Source organism: Pteropus alecto, unplaced genomic scaffold, assembly GCF_000325575.1.
Source record: "Pteropus alecto unplaced genomic scaffold, ASM32557v1 scaffold276, whole genome shotgun sequence".
Classification (NCBI taxonomy): domain Eukaryota; kingdom Metazoa; phylum Chordata; class Mammalia; order Chiroptera; family Pteropodidae; genus Pteropus; species Pteropus alecto.
The window spans coordinates 6143519-6167106 of record NW_006438074.1 but is presented as its reverse complement, the minus strand read 5'-3'; the positions used below and the strand labels follow the sequence as shown (position 1 = coordinate 6167106).

The 23588-nt window shown below is 43.5% G+C and overlaps 1 pseudogene; it reads left to right on the top strand.

Moving 5' to 3' along the window:
• The first annotated feature begins 10817 nt into the window (after positions 1-10817).
• Positions 10818-10936, top strand: LOC112482434 (annotated as a pseudogene).
• Positions 10937-23588: the final 12652 nt, after the last annotated feature.

Below are 23588 nucleotides of genomic sequence, written 5' to 3'. Positions count from 1 at the left end.
CAGCATCCTGAAAGACATCAATTGGCTAAGCTGAACCTAAATCCTGCACTTAGGTTTTAAAATTCAAATGTAGAGAAGTACAGGGTGAAGTAGGGATTAGCCAGGTGAAGGGGAGTGTTGGCTGTTCCAGGCAAGAGAGAAGCCTGGGTGAGATGGCAAGGCGTCAGGCGGGTGGGGCACAGAGGATGGAGAGTGACTCAAGATGAGACTGGTCACTTGGCAGGGTTGTGTCAGACGGGACCATGACAGAAAAGTTGTTAAAAGGTGCTGGGACCCTGGGGTCAGTTTACCCTCATCCTTGCCCTTGGGAGCTCAGGAGTCTAATGGGTCTGGTTATTTAGAATCTTGGGTTGCCAATCCTCCTTGCAGATCCTAAAATGAGATAGAACTGGTTAAGCCAAGAGCTTCTAAACATACAACCCAGAGACCCAAGGACAAAAATATCTGGCCTTCCCAGGAATTTATTTTGTTCAGGTTCTGTTAGGGCCTCCCCACCATCCAGTCTACCTACAGAACTGGACAAACCGCACACTGGAGTGGCCCCATGGAAAGACAGCTGGACTGGGTGTTCTCCTGACTCCTTCCCATGGTAAACAGTTACCCTAACAGTGCTCATGGATTATGCTGTGGGTCCCCATTTCGCTGGGGTGGGGAGGACCCTGGTTGGGGTTGAATTCCTAGGGCTACTGTGCCCGATTCTGGTGGGATATGAGCATTATGGACACTTATTTTTGTTCAGGGTCTGGTCTGGATGCAGGACCTGGGAAGGGCGAGGGACCTGCCCACATGTGGCATCTGGGTAGCTCAAAGGAGGAGGGGTATTATGGGTGCCAGTGGAGCACAGCACAGGCCCAGCCTGGCCTCTGGTTCCCTCTCAGAGTATATCAGGAGGCCATGCCATAGCCAGACTCAGTCCTCCTCCAGGCCTGCACGCCGGGAAAAAAAACTAGAACGTAGCTGCATAAGCAGGCCATGGCTGTGTATGGAAAGGGAGGCCCCCTCTACACTGCCTCCTGTGCTTTGCGGGTTTGTCTTCCCAGGGCCAGGAGGTGGAGATGCTTTTGGAGACACCAAGAAGGGAGCAGGAAAACCTTTTCTGCCCCCTGGAATTTGGGAGGCAGAGGCCCACGCGGAGACTGCTGGCTTGACTGGCTGCCAGGGGCTCCCTCTCAGCCGTGGTTGCCACCCACGTTCTTTAAAGCCAGCCTGCGCACTGGCTGCCCACAGCCACGCGTCCCCGTGTTGCTGGTGCTCGGGTGCTGAAAGGCGGGTGGAAGGGAGGTGGCTGTGGCTACTCTTTGAGCATTTGATTATACCAGACTGAGACTTTTCATAGCATCACCTTAATTTAATCCTCATAGTAATCCCCTGAAATGGGTATTATTCCCATTTTGTAGAGAGGTTAAAAAGTATACCCAGGTCATAGCCTCGTTAGGGGCAGAGTAAGGACACAAACTTACAACTGTTTGACCTTGAAACTACTGCCTGTAGCCACCACACAGTGGTGGCTATTTCAAGGGGAGACATTGAACAGCAAGGTGGAGACCCTTTGGGAACATGAGCAGCTGGGGGTAGGGGGTCCTGAGCTTTATGAGTCAGGGAACAACCTCACGGGAGATGTGAGCTGTGGATGGTGGTCCAGCAGAGGTGTCCCCTGCCTTCCCCATTTCCTACATGAGCCTGGCTGAAGAGAGCTGGCACAGTGGACATCTTTTGACAAGATCTCAGGCCTCATCCAACTGGGACCCGGTGAGAGGTGCCTGAAATCCCCTGGGCCACACCCTCCACTCAGCTTCCAAGCTGCTCAGGCTGCGGAGGGCAGGAACCGAAGCTCTCAGTCCTGGGAGGGCTGACCTGGGAAGGGGACAGCTGGGTCCGATGGAGGACTGCTCAGGGCTGGGTGGCGTGGTGGAGCAGCCTGTGGGGGTTTTCCCCACAATGAACGCGGCCCTGGGCACTGGCTTTTGCTGCACAGAGCCTCACAGTGAGGGGCAGCCTGAAGCGTGGGTTCTGGCTGCTGAGTGCTCAAGTCCCTTTCTGGGACTTGAAGTTCCTGGTGCTCTCCAGGAAGGGAGTGTCTCTTTCTCCCAAATGCCGAGGCTTGACATTCTCTCTTTGCAATGATGCTGTTACTTCTCTGTCAAACACACTGTTTTAAGTTCCTTGGGGACCTTGTTGAATATGGTGCCTGGGTATGAAATCTCCTACGGTAGACAGAAGGGTTTAAGGAGATGTGAGGCAGGGTGGGGGATTAGAAAATAACCAGATTTAGGTCTAAGTTTTGGGTATGGAGTCGGATGGGGGAGAAACATGGAAGCTGGCTGGAGAGAGACCGGATTGTCTAGTCATGATCACCTCGGGGTTCTCATTCTCCTCTCTCCTTTCTTCTTCTTCTGTCTCTGTCTCTGTCTCTCTCTCTGCACAAAGGCATCAGAAAGCTACCTACTTCCTGATATGATAAGAATTCCAGACCCTTTGTTGGGTGAAAGAGCCTGGGGCATGATATTATGTAAGTATGGTATTATGCTATCTTGGTGCAAAAAAAGAATGGAAAAAGTAAATATCTATAATCATATTTGCTTATAATTACATAAAGAAATTCTGGAAGGATGTATAAGAAATTAATAAAGATAAGTAAATGGGCATAAGAACTGGACAGATCGGGGATAAGGTGGAAGTGACACATTGTCACTTTCTGTTTTTATTGCTGACCACGTGATTGTACTACTTAGCTAAAAAGTAAAATAAAATGTTCTTTTTTACTTTTGACCAAAAAATTCCCTCTAACTCGTAGGTGCTCTCTGGGTCATTGCCTGTCATTTCCTGCCCCTATTTCCAATTCCATTTTGCTGACATTATCACTGCTTCTTTTACCTGACTTTTACCTAGGCCCAATCCCAGGCCTCCTTGTACAAAACAAAACAAAACAAAACAAAACAAAACAAAACAAAACAAAACAAAACAAAGCCTTTCAAACCTAAAATCTCCTCTGTGGTGTTTTCCTTGAATAAAGAGCAAACAGCGTGGCAGTTGATCCCTTCATCTCATTAAGACTTAGGCCCCCAAACCTGATTGTCCAGCTCTCCTGGTGAAGGCGAGGCCGTCCCCTGGCCTTGGCAACCTGTACTACTGTCCAGTGGTCTTTGGCACGTTCTTGAATATTCCACGTCTCTGCTCCTGCTTGGGCCTACCGTTCTGTGGTCATCAGCTATGGAAACACACCTCAGCCATCGCTCATCAAATAACCAATCCTCACCAACTTTACCATTCTTCAGTTATCTCTTGGTCCTTTTCTCACCAGGCGAACTAATCTCGATTCCCATAACTGATTTTTACAACCTAGTCATCATTACTTCTTTTGAAATCCTTCCAAGCATCTCTCTTAATTTTTGGAGACTCCATTTTAAAACGAGAGGCTAAGCCCTAAATACGTAGAGACCAATGGAGAGATTGCCACATGGTTTTTCTCTGCCTCTCTGCTTGGATCCCTGTTGAACAAATCTCTTACATGTCATTGTGCTTTGCAGTTTGCGGAGCACCCCCATCCCCTTCATCTCAGTCTATCAGACCTTCTTACTGTCTTACTATTTCCACTGATTCAGGTAAGTGTGGCCCACTGTGATCTTTATTTAGATCATCATTATCATACCTGTGGGTAGACCTCGTAAGTAGGCCTTAGCGCAGGTTTATTTGTTGGTTTCCTTTTAAAAGGTCAGTGTGAAACAGGAAACGTGACTAAGAAAACCTTCTTCCTCCATGAAGCTTCACTTCACTAACTGGAAAAAGGCCCCTGTCCCCTCTCCCCCCAAGACTTACTCATGGCCCAAACAGACACATTTCAAAAGAACACATAGTTCCCAAAACACTGAAACGTGCATACTAAGGCTCATGTGGGGAGTGAGTGGTTATTCGTCAGGGCTGCTCTGTCTGGGGTCTATCCTCGTGCCAACATGTGCTGCCTGTCACTGTTCTTCACAGAACCTGGGGATAAGAAAGGACCTGGGAGGTCTGAGAGACCTTGTGGCTGACCAAGAAAGAGAGTGGAGCTTAGGAGCTGGAATGGTCAGCAATGCTTATGTGGATAAATGCCGAACCAGAATGAGAATTTGGGTCTCTTGACTCTCAAGGCACGTTTGCCCAGTTAAATCACATGCCTACCTCCTTAAGTTTCTGAAGGGCCCCTCTGCATCTTTCTTCTTGTATTATATAAGCCAGGTGATGCTGTGGCTTGGACATGTGGTTGCTGAGAGGACCCGAGGCAAACAATCTAGGCTTCCTGACTGGGCTTCCTTGGGGAGCCTACACTATTTGCCTAGTGGTTGCTGCACTCGGCATTGCCTGGTTTATAACCTTGCTTGGTTTCCTCACCCATAACATAGAAAAATAATAGTCCTTATCTTATAGGTTTATCATGAGGTAAAAAGAAATTAATACACAAAAAACATTTAGAATAGTCTGGGCATATGATCACTCTGTTAATGTTAGCTATTATTATTCTGTTTTGTTGGTCAGCTTTCGTCCATTCCGTTCAACTCTACAAGAATTTGGCACCAACCATGGACTTTGCTGGAGTTGTAAAAATGGCCACATTGAAGCTATACCTTAACCCTGGCCCGTCTCTCAATGGCTAGCAGATTGTCTTAAGAAAAGCTGAAAAAAATAATGTAGATGGTCCAATGCACAGTCCACACTGACGGGACCTTTTCAGATAGTCTATGTGGCAGGGAGCCTACCTCTGAGAGAGCCTGCTCTGGGCTGCCAGCAGTGCCCACTCCTCAAAGACTTGGTGTGAGTGGTGCAGCAGGCCTAGCGTTGATTCTGGCTTGGCAGCAGATACTGTTATGGGGAGTACGGATTGAGGTGCAGGAGCTTGGGGCTCCACGTAGTTGGACCAGATGCAGAGAGTGAGTGTGAGATGACATGAGGGGAGCCAGAGCCAGGCTTAAGGGTGCTGAGTCCCAGCTTGACTCCCCCTTCCATCTGTTGCTCTCACTCTTGAGGCCTTTGTCTATACGCTGCTGGGAAATTCCTAGGGGGAGGTTAAACCCCAGCCCTGAAAGGCACATAGACGCACGTACACACTTCTCCAGGGCTTCCAGTTGCCTAATTCAGCCCAATAGCTTCCTGAAAATGTAGCCTTGCCACACCAGAGGAAGGACAGACCATCTGCAGTGTGTGACCCATGTCAGCAGGATTTAATGGGGATGGTGGGGGAAGTGGGGGGCGGTAGCCAGAGCTGCCGCTGAATGCGTGAAAAGTTAACAGGGCTGAACTTTTAATAAAACCATTATTTCTATTGCTCTGATGTTGACTATATCTCAATGAAACTGGGGGAAAAAAAAACAAATAGAATGCGCATGGCATATAGCAAGCATTCAGTAAACACAGACAATTACTACCTGAAACAAATAAACAAACAGACAAATAAATTTGGTCTGTTTCTAAATGGGATCAGAATAATCCTTAAATTCTGTTATGGATTCCTACCTGGGATCCATTCAATCTTAAAACAGAATGGCAGTGGGTCAGACTTCTCATTAATTTCTAGCTGATTTGTGATAAAATTAAATTCTTGAGTAAAAAGAATTTTTTTTTGTAAACTTAAAAGTGAGGCTACTAGGTGTTTCCCATTTATTAACCTAGCATTAAAATGGATTATCTCTTGATTTTCCTGGCTTTTACTGTGTCTGAGTTCCTTCACTTTCCTTCCAGAGTTCCTTATGCAGATCTGGGAAGAAACAGCAGGGGGAGAAAAGCTGAAGTTGGTTTGGGGGTTTGAAATGGGATAGAGTAGACATTTCCAGTTCACAACATCCCTATTTCCTGAATATTTTCTAAGCCCAAGAAAATGGCCCTTGTTCACTTACATAATCTTGAAGCCGTGCATGCTTCTCCAGTAGCCCCTGGGCCTCAGTCACAGTCCAGAGTGGGGGCGGGGGGCAGGCATCCCCACTCCCAGCCTCCTAGGCATGGGTTGGGGGGAAGATGTATGTGCAGGGATTGGAGCCGCACACCCTAATGGGGCTGAGCCCGCCACACTGCCTGTCTCTCCCAATTAGTTCTCCAAAGGGAACAAAGCCTTATTTCTCTCCTCTCTCCGTTCCCAGGCAATGGCCAGGGAAAAACAATCCTTGGCAGTTCAGGGGTTAAAAATAAAACACAGCGAGGGGGAAAACAAGCCAGGCAGCTGCAGCGGCTCCTTAGAGCCCACTCCAGGCTAAACAGAGGCCCCAGCAACTCCTTGGAGACTTGAACCCTGGGCGATGGAATTTTCCCTTGCATGGAGGTTATTGTCCTCTGGAAAGGGCCAGGGCCAGAGGAGGGCCTGGGGAGCACTGATCTCCCCAAGCCCACAGCCAGGAAGCTCCTGAGAGCCCAAGGGCTCCGTGCCACCCAGCTGGGATTGGGTGAAAAGGCAACGGGGTTGCAGCCTGCTTTGAGAAAAAAGGGGGAGGGGGGCTTGGGGGTCTTCTCAAGGCCTGGGCACCAGTCTTTACCCCACTCCTCAGCCCCAGCCAGCCAGTCACTGGGATGGAATAAAAGGCTTGGTTCCCTTGGCAACCGCAAGGTCTACCAGTCTTTCACAGAGTACAAGATGGGCTGGGGGCTGGGGTGAGGGACAGTGTTGGGGGAGGTGAGGAGGAGGGAGAGCCTGCTTAGTAGTTATGTTCTAGGGAAGGTATTGTAGGTTCCGGCCTGGGAAACACAGGATACTCTAAGCGTGGGGGATGTTCTTAACTGCTTCCCAGTTTTGAACCACAGTTGATGGTCCATGGTGGAAAGGGGACTATGTAGGCCTCACGTTAACTTCTTGGATGGCTCAGGAGTGTTCAGAAGAGCCTACCTTCTTCATAGGTACCAAGGCCTGGCCCTGCTTTATAACTGGAAACCCCTGGAAGTGTTGATAGATGCTCGAGGCCATAGAGAGCTATTTGTGAAGCAGAGATTAGGATAGCAGGCGCCTGTCTCCTGGGTCTGATCTCAATGGACTAGACAAAGCTATTTTTAATATCAAGCACGAGAGTTGCTGAAATATGGACAAAGTGCAGAACCTGGGCTGACTTTGTCTCAAGCACTAGACTTTATGAAAGGAGTTAAAAAATCTATTCACATACCAAACAGATGCGTTTCGCCTCAGTGAAAACAAGTGATAAGGGACAGAAGACCTTGACTTAGAACTTTACGATGAGTGGTCCCAGCATGTTGTTACTAGCATAGAGATGTGTGGGACTCTTGGTGTAATCCTCTCCTGAGGTTTTAGATTGTGAGGGCTCCCAACCTGGCATTGACAGAAAGTGCCTCTTACGGTGCCCTTAAAAATGTGGCATCTACCAAATGGAACAAAGGAAGCAGTCAATAAGTTGATATGGTGGCTCAGGAAAGGAGATGGATGGTATAAATCAGCTCACTGTTCAGGAGTCTTTAGATGCTTTTTAAAAAACCAAAACCAAAACCAAAACTCCTATCTGGTGTAGCCAGGCTGTTCTTGGAGACAATGAGAACTGTTCATGGCTTCTTCTGGTAGAAAGCTTGCTTGATTCTTCTGCTTTTGTTTGAGGCTCTCGGGGAGGGGTGGGGTGGGGAAGAGGTCACTGTTTTCCTGAGAGAGTGGCTAGGGCCATCATCAGTGAAGTACTTCCTCATGCGCCCCAGGGCCAGTTCCTTCAAAGCTCCTCTCTAGTGGGTGGGTCTCATCTGGAAGACAACGATTTGAGGAAACCTAGAGGGTGAGTCCCTAAGATGAGGAAACACCTGGGTGGCAGGTCTCTGATAAAGAAAAAATTCTGAGATACCACTGCAGCTGTTTTGCATGCGTTGACCTATGGCCAATCAGATGGCCACCTGCTTTAATAATCATCATCAAAATAATAATGATGATGATAATAATAAAAAAAGATCAAGGAATCACTTATCACTTAATTAATTTACTTGCTGACTGGTGAATTGGCAGAGAACAAGTCTGGGCAATACAAAACAACAACTCGTTGAGAAGATCTACAGAGAATGAGAACCCAGAGAAGAGAAATTAGCATGAACTCACCTTGTGAACATTCTTGCGTGTATATACAGTTTGAGGAAAATTGAGTGACGCTGGTATGATTATTATTCCCATTTTGTAGATGAGGCCTGGGTAGATTAACTAATGTGAGCAAGGTCTTGTAGCTGAGGGTGGCGAGAACTGGGTTTTGACTCCTACCTGATTATCCTAGATCTATATAACAGCCACTTTCAGGTACGAAATCTCCCTTTATTCTGAAATCCACTTATTAAGGCAGGAGATCATTCCCGTTTACAGCCTCAGAAGCTGAAGGTCATGGAGTTTAAGTGACTTGTCCCAATCACAAGAATCACAGGACTAGTACGTGATAGAGCTCTGACTGCTTTGGGACTTTTCTCACAATGGCACGAAGCCTAGTCTCAAGTTCCATTCTCATATATCCAAGAAGATTTTAATGCTCACCATTCACCCAGTCATTTATTCATTCGGTCATTCAACTAATATTTGCTAAGTACCTATCATAAATAAGGCATCAAAGAGACTAGAAAACAAATTAGATTTTTAGAAAAGGCCTTGTGAGTAAAAGGATTTTATAATCTTATCATTTTATGTCTGCAGTCATGGCTGTCAGTGGAAATTTTCCAAAATCAATTTACTAACAACTGATCTGTCTCATTCAATTACAGAGAGAAAACTCGCACATTAAGAACTACGGAATCATGAACGCTCCTGGACACCTCGCTCCTTGAAATGAACGGAGTAATTCAGCAAGTTTTGGCTGGACTCACAATGACACCTGAGTAGAGGTGGAGGGAATTGAGTTTTAGCCAACGCTCCCTTGAGTGGTTCACGACTGCATAGCCTCTCAACCTAACTAGCATTCCTGTGTCTCCTGGCCCCACAGACTCCATTGTGAGGGGGCCTCTCCCACAGAAGACTTCCTCTCATATCTGATTTCTTGCTCCAGCTACTTCCTGGACAGGACCAAACACTAATCAGATGCCTAAACTTATACGGGCCGAGTCAGAGTGTATGCTGGTCATATCCCCTACTCACTATTTGTATAGGATTACTTATTAAAGATGATTTCTCACATGGAGCTACCATGGGAAAACCTTGCCCCACGGATGACAAAAGTTACCATCATATATGCAAGGAAGCTAGAAGTCAAGTGGAATATAGTTGTTGCCTATGAAGGCTGGCCCATGAACGAAATCTCCATCTCTGTCCATATGGCCTGACATTCATTAATTCATATGGATCTAGGTGGAGGGATTTATTAGAGTGCAGTATGGAGGAAATTAAGGAGTTTTTATAAAGCAAATGGAGATGATAATGGAATACTGGGGAATGGCTTTTGAAGAGAGGAGATTGACCCCGGTAGTCATTCAACAAATACGTGTAGTGCATATTTTACCGGGGACCTGGAGCTGCTTTTGTTTAGGTGGTGCTGGCACTTAGGAGGTTTCTGCGGTTTGAGGACAGACCAGATTGCACGGGCTCTTTCAGAAATGGGGAGCGACCTCTGAGAGGGTGGAGGGTAGATGGGAAGGAACCTGAAGAACACAGGAGCTCTAATGCTGACATAGACTCCCATTCAAATGACCTGGGTTTTGTTGCCAAAAGCCACCCAGGGTATACTTAATGGGGAGACATGTTTGCCCTCCAGGATGGGAAACATTTAAACATTTAGAGGCTCGATTAGGAAACCTTTCACATTCTTTTTGGTAAAGCCCTGATGACTCCATTATTTATAAATGAGACTCAAACTTTAAAAAAATCTTTCACATTCTGCTATCACTTCACTTCATTTTGTCACTCAGAGATTCTGCCTCTTTTTCCTTCTGCCTAGCTTCCCCTCCTCAGATAGGACTGCTGGATTTAACAAATCAAAATAAAAGATACTTAGTTAAGTTTAAGTTTCAGAGATCAGCGACGAATAATTTTTTAGTATAAGTATGTCTTGTGCATACTTATACTGGGTGTCTTGTCTTTTATCTGGCAACCCTGCCCCAACCTTCCACACCCAAACCTCTTTGAATTCATTTTTATTGCCTGTCAGAACGCAGTACCTCTCCGGGAAAAGAGTTTCAAGGTTTATGATCTTCTGTGTGGAACAGTGTCATGAGTCGTCTTCACCTCTCTTCGCTGGGTGTCCTCTTCCCATATGTTTCAGAAAATGGTATATTTCTGCTGAGTTCATTTTCTCTTTAATTCTATGGGGGTCCATGTTCACATTTGGATTTCCAAACAGGAAAGAGCTAGGCACATCAGTTTTTTCATGGCTGCCTTATGTATCCTCCCATCTTTTGGGTCACCGTTCCTCAGGTCTTGACTTCTGAATGGATAACATCCAACAGTACCAGGTAGGAAGACCCAAGGGGATTAAATATTGGCAGGATGAGATTCTCTGAGGTTTTTCCAATGCTCTTCCTGATGATGTCCACATTAGTCAAGAACTAAATGTTTATTGAGCACATGAAATGTTGATAAGGTCATAAGGTAGCATAGGTCCATTTGATAGAGTTCTTAAAGCCTACCTGTTTTGCCTTTTACGTGTGTGTGTGTGTGTGTGTGTGTATGTGTGTGTGTGTGTGTGTGTGTGTCTGATAATGAGCCAGTAAAACAATTGAGAGAATGGAGAAGGGAAAGCAGTTAAGAAAGATCATATTGTGGTCTTGACGGTGTTTTCATTGCAAGAGAATATACCATCATGATGGCGGCTGTGTTAGGAGGGTGGAATTATGATATTTCACCTCTCTTTTCTGCTTTCCAGACTTCACGTAATATAGTTCTCTAATTTAAAAAATAAAATGAGGTCTATGGCCAAGCTACCCTGAACAAGCCCAATCCTGTCTAATCTTGGAAGCTAAGCAGGGCCGGGCCTGGTTAGTACTTGGATGGGAGATCACTTAGGAAGTCTAGGTACTGTAGGTGTAAAAAATAAAGAATAGAAAAATAAGGGATTGTAAGCTGACCAGATCCTTGCAATCTGTGAGATCAGCCAAGGGTTGCCTCACCTAAAAATAAAAATAAATAAATAAAAATAAAATAAAACATTTGAAAGAGTGCTTTTCATTAAAAAAATGCAAGGCTTTGCTATTAAAAGAACATTGACTATAAAAAGAAAACATGGCATTATTCAATTATCAAAACATTAAATGTTTTATAAGCTTTACATGCTGTTTTCTGAGTAACTTTTCTCCAATCATTTAGCTAAACAGTAGTGTTGCTGGAACTGGAACTCACATTTGCCTGGCTTAAAAACCCAGGCCCTTCCATTATGTCATAGCAGAAATTTTGCATTTGGATCTTTAGGAATGTGTCTCTTCAATCTCAGGAGCAAAAGTCACATGGATTTTAGCACTTTATTACTAAATTATTTCTCTATACTCTGAAATCTAACATTGCCTACCTACACAATAATTGATTGATTCTTCTGCACAAAGTTTCTAGAGCCTATGAATGAATCAGCAATGAAAAGTCAATTTTAATAATAGCTACTGTTTCCTGGATGCTATGTGCAAGGTACTAATTTAATCCTTGTGAAATTCTGAGGTCAGTTCTAGCCCTACTTTATAGGTGAGGAATAGAGATTCAGGGATATTAAGATCATGCAGTAATGTCTGGAAGCTGAGATTCAGAATCAAAAGGCTACTTAGCTGCAATGTATTTCATCGTATGCTAATCCTTTAAAACTGCAATCACTCCTGTTGAGTGTAGTAATTCTATGTATCAGAAAAAAAGAGTACTTTCCTCCCATCCTCCTTCTCTAAACAGCAAGTAAACAGTTCCCTCAGATCATTAAAAGAAGAGAATAAGAGCGAATACTCAGATGCAACCACAATCCAGAGTTGATTTAACCCTTTAGATGGTTACAATTAAAGTGGGAGGCAGATCTCTGAAGGATCCACAAATTTTAGATTTTTTTGCACCCTGTTAAATTGCCCCTTCCCTTGGAGTTTGTGTTGTGAATGTTGCAAGGAAATCTGCTTTTTCATTTCTTCGCAGGCCTTGGGAGGGTCATTTTTCATATTAAACAGAGCATCATACATTCTTGAGAAAGCCTCTCCCACTGACTTGTTTGGACAACCAAGAGGAAAGATGGTAGGCCTATAGAATGGGCTGCATGATAATCCAAGATCTAGGAAAGCTCCTGCCAAAGCAACTATTGTTTATTTCTAGCTTCCTCTAAAGCTAGGTATCTCGAGAGCTGCATTTATCAAAGGGGTGACACCTCCATCGTCAGAGGTGTATTTGGAGGCTTCTATCACCCTGATGGTGGCTTGTTAACTGTAGGTGCTTCTGGTCAAAGGTTTGTTTTTGTGTTTCAGTGAATGGATTGAGCATTTATCAACCATTATTGGTATTTCATAACCATTCCTCTTGGTGTTATAATTAGAATTCTTTTGTATTCTTGAATCTTAATGTTAAAATAGGACATTTTGGTTTCAAACTCATGCAATTTGCTCTTTTGTGTGTTTGCATGGGAACATAAAAAGAAATTGGAGACAAAAGGTTCTTTTAGGACCTTTACTCACAATGCCTTCTTTTCAGAAAACCCCATTTCACATTGTTTTGGCAATCGATTTTGTGATATGTTATAGATTTCCCTTCCCTGCTATCTCTGGGGCAGGCATTACTCACTATTTAATAGGCAAGGAAAGATTATTGCCTAAAATCTCAGTGATTTTGCTTTCCTACCGGAATAGTACTTTTATCGTTATGTAGCAAGAATATCTACATGGATTTATTGGGTAAAGCTTCCATTCAAAGGTCCAGGTACTGATTAACCCTGCTTGGCCCACTGAACAATGGGTGTAGCCTGGGCTTGATAAACCAAATAAGACCTTTGTCTTGTTTTGCTAGCTGCTCAACATTGCCTCTACCATAAAATCATTCAGCCTCCAAGGAGAGGCCAGGGTTCTTTTTGTAAAGACCTAGTTTTTATTTCTTGTCCTTGATGGCTAGTTGAAACAAGTAGGGGTGCTGATAGAAAAGGCCTTGAGGACATGTGTGTGCTTGTGAGTGTGTCTATACACACTTGTACATATGCTCACATGCATGCTACTTCCCACTGGGTTGGAGGTATAGGATGATGAAGCAGTTAGTTTACCTGCATATCAGGTAAGGCTTGAACACAAATTGTTTGCTCTCAACTCTTGCTCTGAGGTATCCACAACTTCTTCCTCCCCTGCACTAGTCTGTTTAGGCCACTTTGCCCAGGTAGATAAAACAAAAGATACAGAAGCTCTACTTCTAGTAGTTTGCTAAAAGAGCTCTTGTGCTATCCTCATAGGTGCCTGGAAAATAGCTAAAGTGAACTTGAGTATGTGACTAGACTTGCTCGAATCCACCCCTCTCCTGGGAAAATTGCTTGGGCTTCTTCCAGATTGGGGTCAACAGTGTCGCATTTATTTCCTAAAAATACCCTAACTTGCTAAAAAAGTTTTTTAAAAAATAAAACCCTCCTATACCATAGTGTAGGCCTTACATCCCTCAGAAGCACTGCTTGTACCTTTGGGCAAATACCTGAGTGGGTTTTCTGCCCCAATCAATCTCTGACATAGACCTGGTTTTCAAGTCAAGGGAAAGAAGCATTAGGAAGACTCTATTCCACTGAATCTGATGCCTGTCCATGGCTATGTTTCATAATGCATTGTCTGGAGGAAGAGTGAATGCTTAGCCTAGGAAAAAATCTTTCAAAGGGGATCAGGCTTACAGCCTTAAAATATCTAAAGACTCTTATGGAGAGGAGCAAATAGACTTATTCAAGCTATGACTGAGGATGGAATTTTCCAGGAGTATTTTGGTTTGATATAAGAATGACTGTTTAACAATGTCTAACAATCATCCAATGAATGGAAAGCTTCCTTAAGGTGCTCAGAAAGGGCCCAGTCTCAGGACTGTGTAAACAGAGGGCAGCAAAGATGTTGTCATGTGAATTCCAGAAGTAGGCATGAAGTCCAACTGATGACCTGCAATGTCTTCTTCAGCTCTAAGATTATGTGATTCTATATCTGTAATTTTCCATTTCCCTATTAAGAAGAAATTTTCCACATTCAAAATTGTTTCAGTATTTGATAAAGTTTATGGAGGATTTCTGCTCTGTTTGCTTTAACATGGGTCTTACTTCTTTGCCTTATGGCTTAACAAGAAATAAACACATCAGTGCTATTTGTCAGGCAGAGCAAATGGTAGTTTACTTCTGGGTAGAAAGACCCTGTTTAGATGCAGCTTATCATGGAAGGGTTGGGAACTCCATATCTTGCCCCTCATTCAGTTTCTGAAATTCCTCTACCCAAAGAACCTGGGCATCTTACTTCAGTCTAGATGGTGGATGCAGCAGAAGTGATCTGGAGCCGGACTGCTCCTTTCACCAACTGCCTCAGCAGTTCTCTTAGCGTCCTCCCAATCCCCCACGATTCCATATCCTTCTCACGGAGCTTCTACATGAGAGGAATATCCTAAGGAATCTTCTGAATCTCTGACCTCTTACATTGCCTCTGCCTTATTTGAGGACAGAGTAAACGTTCTTTGAAAAATAACCATCTCTCTTTCAAGTGCTCCTGCCATTAAGCTATCATAAAGAACAAAAATTTCTATTAAAAAAAAAAAACAAAGAGAAACATTAACCTAAACATTCATAACATACTAGATTATAATAACTTCATCTGACTTTAACTTTTAAGTGGAAAGTTCTTTCGTTTAAACAAATTTTGATCTTGGCCTTGAAGGTTGACTTTAAGTTACTTTAAGAATCTTCTTTTTTCTGTCTCTCTCAGGATAGGGATATGTTACAAGTAGAGTTTTAGGAATTAGAAATAAAATACTGATAATTTGAAAATTAATAAACTCATACCCTCTGATTTTATATCCATGTTTACTTCAATTGGTGGTACATGATTGAGGATCTAGATATAAAGATCTTATCCTTTATGGGGCTCCCTGGGGCGATCCAATTCTAGCTCTTCCAGCAATCAGCAAGAAGAGGTAGATATTAGTTATCAGATCCCTTTAGCTAAATTTCAGACTAAAGACAATAAGCAAAAAACTCAACATAATTAATCACCAGGGAAATGCAAATTAAAACCACCATGAGATTCCATTACACATCCATCAGAGTAACTAAAACTTAAAGATACTGATATATTCAAGTGCTGGTAAGGATGTAGAGCAACTTGGAACTCTCATGTACTACTGGTGGGAGTGTAAATTTGTATAACCACTTTGGAAATCTGTTTGGCGATATCTACTAAAGTTAAAACTACCCCATGACCCAGCAAGCACAATCCTAGGAATATACCTAAGAGAAACGAGTTTGTATGTCGCCAAGAAAAAATGCACAGGTCTGTTTTTTGTTAACCCCAATTTGGAACTGACACAAACGTTCACTAGTAGTAGAGCAGATAGATTGCAGCATATTCATACAATGGAATACTACACAGAAATAAAAAGAACAAACCGCTGAAACAACTGAAATAACAACATTTTTTTGAGTGAAAGAAGCCAGATACAAAAGAATATATACTCTGTGATTTCATTTATATAAAACTCAAGAACATGCAAACTAGTCTATGATGATGCAGAACAGGGATTGCTTTGGGTCGAGGCGTAGTGACTGGGAGGCAAAACGGGGGGAAATGTTCTGTATTTCATTCTGAGTGGTGACTTCATAGGTATATACATTTGCAAAAGTTCATCAAGCTGTTAAGTTTCGTGCAGTTCAAAACCACAAGGAGATACCACTTCATTACCATGGGGAAGGCTAAAGCGAAAAAAAAACAGATGATAACAAGTGATGAAGAGGATGAGAGAACTAGAGCCTTCATACATGGTTGATGGGATTATAAAGTGTCATTTCTAGAAAACAGTTTGGCAGTTCCTCAGAAGTTAAACCATACGACCAGCCATCTACTCCTAGGTATATACCCAGGAGAATTGAAAAGATCTGTTCACACAAAAATCTGTATGTGAATCTTCATAGCAGTATTATTCATAATGCTCCCAAAGTGATAATAACTCCAATGTCTATCGATTGATGAATGGATAAATAAGTTGTTATATGTTCATATTGTGGAATATTATTTGACAATAAAAAGAAATGAAGTAGTGATACATGCTATAACACGGATGAAGCCTGGAAACATGCTAAGTGAAAGAGGCCAGTCACAAAAGGCCACATCTTGAGTGATTCCATTTATGTGAGATGTTCAGAATAGTAGAAAGAAAGTAGATGAATGGTTGTCAGGGGCTCAAGAGAGGATGCCACGAGGAGTGACTACTAATGCATACGGGGTTTTTTTTTGCGGGGGGGTGTGGGGGAGATGAAATGTCCTTAAATTAAATAGTGGTTATGGGTGCACAATTCTGTGAATATAGTAGAAAAAACTGAACTGTGTACTTAAAAGGGTGAATTTTATGGTATGCCAATTATATCTCAATAATGCTGTTATTAAAAAAATATTAGTGCATTTTATTGTGTATATTTATAGTTCAAAAAAAGACAATAAACAGTAAAAATGAATTCTTTAATTAAAAAAAACAGGGAAATTTTTTTAAGAGGTGTGAGTTAAGAAGAGAGAGCAGAGGACAAATTTGCTTGAACATCTCAAAATGCCAAGTACGTTATGTATAGCAGCGTTTCACTTAATTGTCAAAGAACTGTTACACGTGTATTCTCAAGTTAAAGGTGAGGAAATTATCTTCTTCAGTGATTTCTTAATATTTCCAAAGCTATAACTTGGACCCAGAGCTCTTTCTTTTCCATTATATTTCTCTGACCCTCAGATGTATTCTCTTTGGGGGATTAGACTTGGCCTTGGAGCCGACTTTATCTGGAATACTCATTTGACAGAAGAGGACCCTGAGACCCAGACATGTGATGTGACATAAGATCCCATGGCCAGCCTGTGGCAGAGCTAGATTAAACCCTGATGTCCTAGTGTAGAGTTCTTTTATTAATTGTGGATAAAGTTAATAGCACTATACCAAACAACTTATTAAATAGATCTATTTGGTTCAGTCATCCCAGAGAGCAGTCTGGAAGGGCTCAGTTTTGTGAGAATGTGTCTACCTATGGCACAGAGCAGTTCTCGCAAAGGCCATCAGCATATTCATTCCAGCCTTGTGTATGGCAGCCTAGTCGTCCATCACCAAGTGAATAGGTAAGTTAACTGTGGTGAGCACATACTCTATTCATAGCTCTTGGAAGCAAGGAACTACATGCACATGCAATAATATGACAATTACCTTAGAGCTGGAAAAAAGCAGATAACCAAATGCTATTTAGAGCATACTATTTATAAATTAAACATAACTCCTCACAAAATAATACCATATATTTTACAAAATACATCTAGAAACACATTAGTGTAGGGCCTGTTGGGGTGAGGGGAATGCAGTGGGCCTGGTGACACCATAAATAGAATAGTATGGTTAACTCAATTCTTTACCCCTGAAGCCTAAAAACAATTTTTAAAAAATCTTAGCATCAGATATTTTACAGAGACAGAAATTTGTCTCCTTTATTTAACTAACAGAGGCCTGAGTTTACCTGAAGTCTCAAAATCAAAATTGACAAAAAACAAACAAACAAACAAACAAAAAAAACCTGCCTTTGGAAGTAAGGAGAGAAAATTACAAAGAGAGATGATCTCTAGCTGGGTGGTTTCTGAGATTTTCTGCAAACGTAGCTGGCTTTTCAAAGACAACTCACAGACAGTGGGGCTTCTTACTGCTTCTTACTCTGTCCTTGACATTCATTACATAGGTCTTCCTTAGGCACATGACCATACCATCTTCCTCAGAAAGCCCATTAGCCTGGAAATGAGTTCTAAGTGAAAAAATGAAGGCATAGAATGGGAACGTGATTTGGCCAAGTAAGATATTATGGGCTGAATTGTGTCCAAAATTTGTATGTTGAAGTCCTAAGCCCCAGTACCTCAGAATGTGACTATATTTGGAGATAAGGCCTTGAAAGGCGTAATTAAGTTAAAATGAGGCCATGGGGGTGGACCCTAATCCAATCTGACTGGTGGCCTTATTGGAAAAAAGAAATTGGACACACAGAGAGACATGAGGAGGGGGTATGTGGGACATGCACAGAGAAAACACCTCGTGAGGACGCAGTGAGAAGGTGGCCATCTGCACATCAAGAAGAGAGGTCTCAGAAGAAACCAAACCTGCCAATACCCTGATCTTGGACTTCTAGCCTCCAAAGCTGTGAGAAAATAAATTTCTGTTGTTTAACCTGCCCAGATTATTGCTGACTGCTAACAATTTACAAGTGCCACAGCCCTGAGTACAGACGTAAATATGCATATGCTCAATTCTGTGGGATTTTGTTATGGCAGCTTTAGCAAATGAATACAGTAGGAATTAGCAGAGCTGGGACCTCCTCTCTCAAGTTTAAGAGCAAGTCTTGGTCTGGGTTTCTTGATTAGTGAAGTTATCCTGTAGGTCTTATCTTAGTGTGCAAAACTCTGGTCAAATTTTCCTAAAAAAAAGATACCCCATCTTTTGGAAATTGGAAGGGCTGAGTCAGGTGGATCTCTGGAAAGAACAAGAGGAGTTTTATGAGCTCACCCAGTTCCATTACCCTACCAGGTAGTAATTAGGGAAGCCTTGGGCAGTTGGCCTACTGATAGGGCACCTGGCAGTTATCGGGCCCCAGGAGAGGGGAGTCACCACACCTTGGGAGAGACATTCAGCTGGAAGGGCCTCTCAACTGCCAGTAATTTCTTTACAAGTGCCACAGGCCTGAGTAAATATGTACTTCTCTTCACGGACTTTGCTAAAGACTGCTCACTCAAACAAGCCCATTGTAGGTGTTTGAAAGCACAAGTTCCTTCTGATATCAGACCAGAGATTATTGTTCCTATATCAGAGGATTAATGAAGGTCAACAAAGCTGAGGAATGGAGGGGCTGAGCCCAGGTCAATAAAGGGGCTGGGGAGCCATGCCAGTAGTGTACACACTAGGAAAATGTCCTAGCAGGGAGTGGAAAATGAAGGCCACTTCCTGTACTCTTGAGTTTCAGCCATGCTGAGGCAAAGAAATGCTCTTGCTTTTGACATAATTCATATTGCCCACTGGTTGGCAGTTCTCTCACCAGTCTTCAAGGAACGAAGGAATTTCACTGGTAAAGAAAAATAGATGTTGTGTATTTGTGTATTTGTGGGAGACATTGTATTAAGGATTTGGGGTACATGTATGTAATGGGAGGGTGGGGATAAAAACAGGTGGAAAGGAAGGAAGAAGGAATAGTCCAAGCTTCATTGACTACCCTGAAAGGCTTGAGAACTCCCTGAAACTTGGGCTCTTTCTCAACCAGCACATGCTGCTTACAAGCCTGCTTTGATAAGGTCTTCCTACTGTTCACAGGCAACACCTTTCCCACGCTGTCACCCTGTTGGTCCATAACAAATCAAACCAAGTCCTATAAGACTGAGGGCAGTCCAGGCCTGTCTGGGCCATATGTACTTGTTTGCTTAGCTGGTCTAGTTGATACACTTGTTGAAGAATGTATTCCAGTTTATTTGAGTTCAGAGGGTTGCCTACTTCCCATAACCCACTCAAGGCACTGTGTTTGGAACCTACCCAGCCAGTCCTGGGGGTTCACATTTTATATCTGTAACTTACATAGTGTGACTCCTTGGTGAACTACTTAACTCTTGAGCCTCAGTTTGTCCAACTATAAAATGGGAGAATAATTTTGATTTATAGGTTGGCCAAGAAGAATAAATAAAATAAGAATATAAAATGCTCTTAGCTCAGGGTGGGCATTTAAAAATATTAGTTTCCTTCTTTTTACCCAAATATCAGCTGGGAAGTTTGTGCCATTCATTCATTCATTCATTCATTTATTCAACAAGTGTTTATTGAGTGCCAGATTAGTTTCCTTCTTTTTACCCAAATATCAGCTGGGCAGTTTGTGCCATTCATTCATTCATTTATTCATTCATTTGTTCAACAAGTGTTTATTGAGTGCCAGCTAAATGCTGGTGAATGGTGTCCCCTGCACTTAGGCAACATTCATTCATTTATTCAACAAGTGTTTATTGAGTGCTGGTGAATGGTGTCCCCTGCACTTAGGCAATGTGATGGCCCAGATGTTCCTGCCCTAACAAAACTCACAGTCTAGTGGGTAAAAGTAAAGTGGAATCAGGTGTTAGGGAAGTTGTGGCATTGTGTTTTCTCAGCCTTGTACTCTGATGTCTTGTCATTTGGCCATGAGGCTAGACATGAACACGATACTCAAGGGGAATTCTATGAACCAACCTTGAGAACAAGACAGTAGTGGCAGACAACAGGTTAACTTCTAGAAGCAGCCAACAGAGAGCAAGGGGAGGAGTCAGGGACTCAAGCAGCTGTCACAGCAATCATCATCATCTTCTATTTATGTGAGACTCTTCTCCACTTGCAAGGTAAGTGCTTTATGCACATTACTCAGTGAATTCTCACAGCTTCCTCATGGGACAAGGAGGAGGCAAAGATGATTAGAGATGAGGAAACAGGCATGGCAAAAAGATAACTGCCTTGCCTGAAGTCATGCAGCCGGCAGAAGCACTAGACCCAGAATTGGGTTGCCCAACTCGGAGTCCATTGGCTCATACTCTGACCATTAGGGCAGTGAGGTCAGGATGCTGTGTGTGACTGTGGGAAGCAGGGCTTGCTGCTGCTAACTGGTTCTGGTACTTGTCAAGTATAAGTTCTAATTCTACACCCTATTCTATTCAGGTGGCTCTGGACATTACATTTAGGAATATCTCAGTGGTGTCTCTCCCCTGTCCTTTCATACTGCCCTTAGGATGAAAACGTGATGAGACCTCGGAGGTCACCCAATCCAATTCCCTTGTGTTACAAATGAGAAAACCGAGGCCCACAGAGATGAAATGATTCCCGCAAGGTCACACTGATAGGAAGGGCTGAACGAGGTCTAGTACTCAGCTCTCTCAGTCACCACCGGTCCAGGATCCTTCCTTCTCCCCCAGGAAGGTTCCTAATAATGGCTTTGCTTCCAGGTCCAACCCTCGCAGTTCCTGTCTGCAGCAACTCCTCACGGCCCACGTTGGCGTTCCAGGTCTCCAGTTTTGTCACCAGCACACCTCTTTGAGATTTCTCTAGGAGAAATCTGTCCGCTTAGGGGGCTGTCTTGAATTAGCCACAGGATAGGGGCCTGGAATTTCAATGAATCCTGGGGATTCAAGGATGGGAGCCACAAGCTCCTCTCATACTTGCTTTTGCCTGCAACGTCAGTCTTCTGAATCACCTTTCCTGCTTGAGCGCCAAAAGCACTTGCACATGTGGGAATATTTTCCGATGACAGTGACTTCTTCTGCAACATCGATAACATCTGTGTTAGTAAACTCTTTTACCTACCAAGCTTGCCTCTTTCTTCCATCACGCTGTCACCTTACCTCGGAGGCCTCCTTGGTTCAGTCAAGTGCCGGTGTCTCGGGCCAACCTCAGTTTATGGCCTCTGTCCACGGACTGTCCTGCCACCCATCATTTGCTTCTGGACCCTCATGGACTAGCCAGGCAGATTTTGTTCCGTTTCTCACTGTGTTGTTTCTACACTTGAAGCCCTCTGGTGCCTATATGGGTAGATGGATGTTAGTAGAATGATCTACTTTTTATGTTTATTTTTTGATGTTGACTTTGTGTTGTTTTGTTTCTCAACCTTGTTTCTCTCAGGGTCCTGGGAGCAAGGAGTCTTCTACTTTGGAGAACCCCTCGCTTCTTTACTCGGTGCATTCACGTGGACCTCACAGACATGGCTGTTGCTGGGTGGTACCACTGAGGATTTCTCCCCATTTTTTTAGAAGTACAGCTGGCCTGATCCCCACCATCCCTTAGGAGCTCATTGTGCAGGCAGCACAGTTCTGGTTCACAGAAAGCAAGAAGAGAGACAGGAAAGATCCAGGTGCAGTGATGATGAGAAATTGCCAATTCTGTCGATGAAATGAGTATCTTGTGGCCAGAGGGTGACGCTGTCTCGTGACACAGTTCCAGGATGCGGCAAGCATCGGTGGGAGGTCTCCCAGTGGAGATGAGACAGAGCTGACCAGGGAATGTGGAGGTGCTGGTGCTGGGGACATGAACACCAGGTTTGAGCGCGTACACTTCTCAACTTTGAGAAATCTGTTTCGGGAGCCTGCTGATGTTTCTGTGCACTCCCTGCCCCCTTGGGGTTATCTAGTGCCTCTCTTCCTTGATGCTCTCAGTACTTTACATTTATCTCGCTCATCTGCACACTCTGAGACGTGGGGAAGGGACAGGTATTATTACTGCCATTTTGCAGATAAAGAAACTGGGGTGCAGCGCAGGTGCGGCACGTGGGTGGAACCAGGCTGAGAACACAGCTCTGACCCCAGTATGCAGGACATATTGTGCTTTTTCCTATCTACATTTTCCCCTAAACCCAAACTGCGAGAAAAAAAATAGCTTCAGAAAGAAAATAGTAATAGCTTTTTAGCTGATGGCAAACCTAATATACATCGACTAAAAAATTCAGATGGGCACCAAGCTTGGGATATAGGTTCTTCCGAAGGGGAAGAAATGGGAGGGTGATGGTGCCAGGATAGTTTGAGGGCTTCGGTTGTAACCGTAATGCTCTGGGTTTTTTGTTTGGTTTTCGTTTGGTTGGTGAGCACATGGGCACTATATTTTTCTTTATTTCCTTTCTCTATATCTTAAATATTGCACACTAAATTAAAATCATCTGGACAATACAAAAAGCATAAGATTATTGTTTAAAATGTAGGCTTTTAAACTATTATTTTCAAGACTGGGGCATGAAGGATTCAAGGGATTGTTTAAGGAAACAAAGGGAGGTGTGTATTGTCAGTGGAAAGGGGAGGGCAACAGTTTGGTAGAGAAACAATCATGGAATTCATGATTATGAAGTCAAAATTTAAGCCAGGCATTCCGCAAATATTTAATGAAGGTCTACTATGTGCCCAGCACTAGTTTATGTACTAAAAAATGTAATATGATTCCTGTTCTCATGGAGCTTTGATTCTAATGAGAAACAAAGGTAAAAATAGGTCAGTAGTCAGCAAATATTGTACAAATTTGGCCGAAGACAATAGGAAGGGACTTAGAGATAACAGCTCGGAGGGAGAAGGCCTCTCGGAGGCAGGAATCCTCTAGTGAACCCATCGCTTGGTCCTGAACGGTTCCTCTGTTATCTCCCACTGCACAGATCTGTGGAGCAGTGCAGCTCACTCAGGGGGAATGAGGTGAGGGTGCGGACAGAGCCAGTCTGAGAAGCACCAAGAAGGTCTAGAAGCTAAAACCCGACCAGTTTGGGTACTGGTTCCACCCTGGGTGTGCCCAGGGCCTGTGCATTATACTCTAATGAGGGGTTGGGCCAATGGTGGTGTGTTTCTTTCTTTCTTTTTTTTTTTTTAAAGGAGGTGCTGTTTTGCATAGATAAATACTATGATTGTGATGTGGGAACCAAAAGGCAGATCATTATGCAAAAAGCACAGGCAGAGGTGAGATTGTGAAACCAGTTCTGCTTCAGGCCTGCTGCCTGAGTGTGGGAACTGGGAGGTGTCTGTCTGGGCCTCAACCTGGGTCA